This window comes from Propithecus coquereli, unplaced genomic scaffold (assembly GCF_000956105.1).
Source record: "Propithecus coquereli isolate 6110/MARCELLA unplaced genomic scaffold, Pcoq_1.0 Scaffold131, whole genome shotgun sequence".
In the NCBI taxonomy this organism is placed as follows: Eukaryota; Metazoa; Chordata; class Mammalia; order Primates; family Indriidae; genus Propithecus; species Propithecus coquereli.
Genome location: NW_012137303.1, coordinates 2,317,593 through 2,324,541, shown reverse-complemented (window position 1 = coordinate 2,324,541; position 6,949 = coordinate 2,317,593). Strand labels below are relative to the sequence as shown.

The window sequence follows — 6,949 nt, the reverse complement described above, 5'->3', positions numbered from 1 at the left end:
TTTTGATACGATGACTTGTTTTCCTTTGGGTAGATACAGAGTAGTGGGATTGCTGGATAGAATGGTTGGTCTACTTTTAGTTCTTTGAGGAATCTCTATGCTGCTTTCCATAGAGATTGTACTAGTTTACACTCCCACCAACAGCATGTAAGTGTTCCCTTTTCACTACATCCACACCAACATCTTTGTTTTTTGACTTTTTAAATATAGCCATTCTGGCAGGGGTAAGGTGGTATCTCATTGTGGTTTTAAGTTTCATTTCCCTGATTGTTAGTGATGTAGAGCATTTTTTCATATGTTTGTTAGCCATTTGTCTATCCTCTTTTGAGAAAAATCTGTTCATGTCTTTTGCCCACTTTTTGATGCAGTTATTTCTTTTCTTACTGATTTGTTTGAGCTCTTTGTAGATTCTAGATATTAACCCTTAATCAGATGTATAGTTTGCAAATAGTTTCTCCCATACTATAGGTTGTCTATTTACTCTGTTGATTAGTTCCTTCGCTGTGCACAAACTTTTTTATTTAATTAAATCACGCTTATTTATTTTTGTTGTTGCTGTATTTGCTTTTGGGTTCTTACTCACAAATTCTTTGCCTAGGCCAATGTCTAGAAGAGTTTTTCCTACATTTTCTTCTAGAGTCTTTATGGTTTCAGGTCTTACGTAGAATGGAGGAGTTTTAAATGAAAGATATCCAGCTGAATTAAATTGCATAACACTCAGACTGTTATACATCTGCAGCCTCTTCATTACCCGTCAGAAACCAGACCTTTCCCAGAATGACATTCAGTGAGTGCTTCTAACTCCAAGCCTGGTTTTCACTTTGGTTTTTGGATGCTGTTTAAATTAGCTTGTAGAAGGTTGCAGAGTGATAAAACTGTGAATGTTCATTGTCAGCAGGTTCACGTGGAGGCATTGATGTACATTGTTTGTACTGTCATTCCAAACCAAATTGTCATTTTTGATCTTAGAAGATGATTTAAAAAAATAAAATTTATATATGCAGACATCAGCCACTAAAATAGAAACTGTGCTGCTACAAATAGCAACACACTGCATTTCACCTTATTCTGAGTACCACATTATATAAGATATTTATTTCAGGAAAAAAATGCACATTTAAGATGCTTTTAAGTAAGAGAGAATTTTCTCTAATTTAGTTGCATCAGAACAAAAATGAAATACATGGGTTTTGAACTTCTGGGCTGTTATTAGTACACCAAATACAAAATTAAAAACTCTTTCCCTACATTTTTAGCTTCTGTTTCCATCTCAAATGTTAAAGTAAATAGTGTGGTGTTTTTATGAAAAGAAAATCTCAATGTTTTATTCCTTTACTGTTATCTAAATGCCTCACAATTTTTCTGATCTGTAATAGTATAGGATTTATATTTTATATGAAATATACCATTCTCATTAAATTAAAATATCATTTCTGCACACTAATATTTCATTTCTTACATCTAATAGTTTTTATCAATTCTGGCATGTTATATACTTACTTGCTTTATTCAGATAATATAAGGTAAATGGGACGCACTGCAGGAAAGATGGAAGACTACCAGGCTGCCGAGGAGACTGCTTTTGTTGTGGATGAAGTGAGCAACATTGTAAAAGAGGCTACAGAAAGTGCAATCGGCGGTAACGCTTACCAGCACAGCAAAGTCAACCAGTGGACCACAAATGTAGTAGAACAAACTTTAAGCCAACTCACCAAGCTGGGAAAACCATTTAAATACATTGTGACCTGTGTAATTATGCAGAAGAATGGAGCTGGACTACACACGGCAAGTTCTGCTTCTGGGACAGCTCTACTGATGGGAGCTGTACCGTGCGATGGGAGAACAAGACCATGTACTGCATCGTCAGCGCCTTTGGACTGTCCATTTGACCTCCTTGTCCAGCCTGTGACCTTTCTCTCTGTCTCAGCGTTTCTTTTCCATCTTCTAACCGCCAACCACGAATTCAAATGAACACCTTTCTCATTCTTAAGTGTGTGTTTTGTGGCACTCTCAAAATATAGAGAAAAAACCAAATGACTGCACTGTTAGATGAACTGTACACCGTAAGTCAAATGAATAGTTTGCAGTGCGTAGTCTGAAGCCTGTATTGCCACTTGTCTTAACTCTGAATATTTCTTTTCAAAGGTGCTAAAAACTGAAATCTGCTAATGTGAAACTTGCTCTACTCTCTGAAATGATTCAAATACACTAATTTTCCATACTTTATACTTTTGTTAGAATAAATTATTCAGATTTAAAAAAAAAAAATATATAAGGTAAATGGTAAATAATGATTGAAAAGAGAAATATTGCATAATCTAGTGGCTTCTAGACTTCAATGTTATATGACTAATAGTAAAAATTGTTTAAAAGGAAAATGACAATCTTCAAAATTATTTCTTAATATTAATATTTATATATGTTAATATGATAGTAATTAAATTTCATAAATGTTTTCAGGAGAAAAAGATGTAATAATTCTTACTTTTATTAAAATCTCCATAATGATCATTGAATGCTGCTTAGATATATTTTTGAACTTTTGGAATGTGTAAAAAGTCTGCTGTTAAATGCCACCATTATTAAATTGCAATCAGGACAGGGGAGAGTTAATAAAAATCTATAGCAAACAAGAAAAGACAGGACCACTGAGGATTCAACCCTTCAGAAATGGGGGTTTAAGTCACCTATGAGGTAAAAAAGCCTGACTTGCTGAAGTCATGGCTGAAGGTAAAGAAAACATGCAATAGGTTGCAGAAGAAGTTATAAATATCAACTGGAGTTCTCTTTAGGTTTTCTAATTGTTCTTGAATTAGTTTTTGATGTTTTATATTTTTCTAGAAAACACTGCACTTTATTTAAGCTTTCAAATTTTTTGCCATAAAATTATTTATAGTAGTCTCATGGTTTTAAAAATCTCTAGTATAGTTAAGAAGCAGTTATTAGTTTTGTTGATCCTCTGTATCATTTTGTTTGTTTTCTAATTCCTTATTTTCTGCTCTCTTTATTATGTCCTCCCTTCTATTTTCTTTAGGTTTACCCTATCACTCTTTTGATAGCTTCATGAGTTAAAAGCCTAATTCATTTATTTTCAGACTTTGTTATTTTTTAATAAATGGATGTAAGTTTATAAATTTCCCTTTAACTTAATCTCACAACTTTAGCTGTCGTACTCCTCTTGTCATTCAGATATAACTATTTGGTCATTTCTACTGTAGTTCTTCTTTAACCTGTATTTGGGAATTCATTATTATGTTTCCAAATATTTAGATTCCTTTAAATCTCTTTGTTGTTTATTTCTTATGTGATTACTTCAGTATGGTCACATAATATGATTTATATGACTTTTAAAAAATCATGATTTCTTTAAAGTTAAGATTTTCTTTGTGACTTAGCACCTGAAGCAGGAGTGAGGTATGGTAATATTTGAGATTTCAATTTGATATCATTGGAATTTAAACAAAATGGACTTTTAATAAGTAAAACTGACCCTACAGTTACTAAATGTGTCCAAGATGTCATTAAGGGTCAGTAAAGGGATATTTGGAAGAGCAGGGGTGAAAGTAATGACTAGAAAAAAAAATTTCTGTACACTTAAACATCTCCCATTGAAGTGAGACTTCTCAATAAGCCAGTTACAGTAGGTCCTCAATTCGTGCTTGTTGAAAAAAGTCTCTAAATCTTTTATCTTATATTGGATACAAACAGGGCTGGACTTAGACAAAATTGGAAAGTAGAAAAGGTTGTTTTTATTAACTTCTCATCTCCCATTCCAAGTTCTGGCATTTCCCCCTCACCCACTTTCCGCCCAGTCTTTGCTCACTAGCCACCACTCTGTGTGCTGTGGCTGAGCCGGAGGGAGCACTTAACAGACCCGGGTCCGTGCACCCCACCCTAGGTGTTCCCCAGAGCCACGCACAAACATCCTCCTTCTTTCCCTCCATTCCTACCAACAAGCCCTTGCTATCCTTAACATCACACATCCCCAGTGTTAAGGAAAATACTTTGATTTAATGAAGTTCCAGGCTGCGAATAACACTAGCAGGGATGTTTGTGACTTTAAAGAACTGCTACAAGGGCTAAGGAAGGACACCCCACATTGTGCCCAGCAGGGGAGGATGGGGGTCTCCGTGGCTTCCTTCAGTATACACAGTAGCTGCCACCTCTTTTCTTGCAGAGGTCCTGAATCTCTCTCATCACCCTTCCAGGGAGGCCACTGGGCCTCTTATTCTATTTTCTTTCTTTTCTTCCACCTTTTCCTTCTCAGGTATCTAAACTAACTTTCACAGTGTCTATGATAAAAGAGATAAAGATAATCTACAATTCAAAAAACTGAAAATTACACCAGTAATTGTGTTTATAAGTTATCTTTTGATATAAAAATCATATTTAAGACTTTTTAAACATTTTTATGATCAATTACATAGATGCCACTGAACTGTACACCATTGTCTCTTGAGGATGATCTGCAATCCTGTAAGAGAACTAGAATGACCAAATCTAGAGTTGTTTTCATGGCTTCTTGCACCTAGAAACTCAAAACAAAACAAAACAAAAAAACTCAAACAACTGTAATCTGACAGCTCCTATCAGACCTGGAAGACATAGAGAGCCCTCTTGCATGTATTAAAGGGTAAAGAAGAAAGTAAAATAGAAAAAAAAAAAATATGGTTTATTCAAGAGCCTACATCTTCCCCAAATGACTTTACATTTAGAGTCTCTTTTGCCTAACCCTGCCCATTTGAGGGGTCCTTTTTTTTTTTAATCCCCATCTGCTTTTATACCAAGTTTAGTAAAAATTCCTGGCTAAACTCACTTAGCTCTATTTCTGAGGTGAAAAAAAGCCTTTCTTATTTTCTGACAGTCCTCAGAGTCCCTGAGAGGATGCATTCTTCTTTGGGTTGCTTGATGAATAAGAAGTTCTGCATTTTACTTTCCCCAACAAGGAAGCAACTACCTTCTTACTGTCTTACTCTTCGGTACTGTTGAAGAAAACGCAGCATTTCTAGAACTCTATACTAATAGGCCACTGGATGTCAGTCCAGAGCTGTAATGTAGGAAAAAATGTGCGAGGCAAAGCAAGCAAACCAAAGTGAGGGATAATAATGTTGAGGGAGGTAACATAGTCATAGAAGATCAGCCACTTTTTACCAATTGTGCCAAAGTAAGCGAAAGAGACCATAGCAGGAGAAAATGGAGGTGGTTTCGCAAATCTGAACTAAAATTGCCCAAGGTGCTTAAATAAAATTGGTACAAAAACATCCATCCTTTCCCTTTTATTATCACGAAGGTAACCTGCTCCAGCGTGGAGCTGAATATCACACAACCCTGGGCTGATGGGCTCCTACCAGCTCACTCTTCCTTTGTTTGCCAGGACTTCAAAATTAAGCATTAGAACTGACGCTGTTTTACTCTACAAACCCCAACCCTGGATTCATCCTGAGTCTCCCTTCTCTGCTTCTATATCTTAGTGAATTAAGGCTGCTAGAGAGAAGTATAACCATGAGAACTGGTGTCTTCACAAATGTATAATTTCTAATCTCAGAAGGATTCTCAATTCAGCTTGTCAATACTTTTCCTTATCTGAGAGCAGCCTCTCTCCCTCCTTCCGTCCCTCTCTCTCTATCTCTCTGCAAATGAACTTGTCTCCACAGGGACTACTGAATCTACAAACCCTCAAATCCTCACTCTCCCACCTTGCCCCTGTACACATCCTGCCCCAATACAGGTTTATCTTCATTTTCACTGATTCTTATTTCCTGTCCCACCAATCACAAGAAATAAGACAGACTCCCTCCCATCTCCTTCAAGTGTCTCCCAGCACTTTGCTCCATGAATCAATTTCTGTATCTCTGTCAACTTTTTAACCCTATAAACGTTTTAACCCCAGAATGATAATGTAACTAGATGGAAGAAAATTAAATTCTCTTAGCAAATGGCACGAAGACTCCTCTTGGTGATTTCTTAGAAAAATTTGTTGATAAGCCCATTGGGTTGAAGGTGAGCTCTTGGCTATGGGATGATCACTCAGCTCTTGACAAGGAAAATAATTCCTTGCTCTAAAGAAGGAGGGAGTTGGGGAGGGTGGAAGAGAAGCCCTCAGGATGGCAGAGGCAGTATAACTCCTCTCAGGAGCACCTCCAAACTTTCCTTAAAGTTCCTTATGAAATTATTGATCCAATGGATTACTATTAATACAATTGTGGTTGTTTGTGTAGAAACTGGTGAGAAGGCTGAGATTTGCATTGAGATGCCATAGGATGGAACTGAGACCACAGGGATAGATGTGGGAGTGGACACCAAAAAAAGCATGAAAGACTAAGCTCTCAAAAATGCGCTGAAATCAGGACAGGTGCGGTGGCTCACAACCTTTAATCCTAGCACTCTGGGAGGCCAAGGTGGGAGGATTGCTTAAGCTAAGGAGTTTGAGACCAGCCTGAGCAAGAGAGAGACCACACCTCTACTAAAAATAGAAAAATTATACTGTTGTCATGGGGGGCGCCTGTAGTCCCAGCTACGTGGAAGGCTGAGGCAGGAGGATCGCTTGAGCCCAGGAGTTTGAAGTTGCAGTGAGCTATTATGATGTCACTGCACTCTAGCCTTCTAGCCTGGGAGAGCCAGATCCTGTCTCAAAAAAAAAAAAAGAAAAGGAAAAAGAAATTCACTGAAGTCATGAAATCATGGAAGGGACCTTGGACAGTGGCTTTGGACCAAGTCTACTCTACTGACATCTCTCAGAAGCAGGGAGGTCCCAACTGACATTAACTTGCTCCAATTTCTCCCATCCTGAAGAGAAGCTTCTCTACCCTGGGCCCTGTATAGCTCCTTGTCACGCTCTCCTTCTCCAACCTTCTTGGAAGCATGGTCTTCACTTGTCGTGGCACCTTTAGCACCTCCCATTAATTTCTCAACCCTCTGCCATCTGGCAACTGCTCTCACCGAGGTTATC

At 37.5% G+C, this 6,949-nt stretch overlaps 1 pseudogene across 1 annotated transcript; it reads left to right on the top strand.

The window, feature by feature from the left end:
* Positions 1–1,533: 1,533 nt before the first annotated feature.
* Positions 1,534–2,254, top strand: LOC105805731 (annotated as a pseudogene). The gene has a single exon (XR_001137224.1). The product of XR_001137224.1 is annotated as a dynein light chain Tctex-type 1 pseudogene (transcript).
* Positions 2,255–6,949: the final 4,695 nt, after the last annotated feature.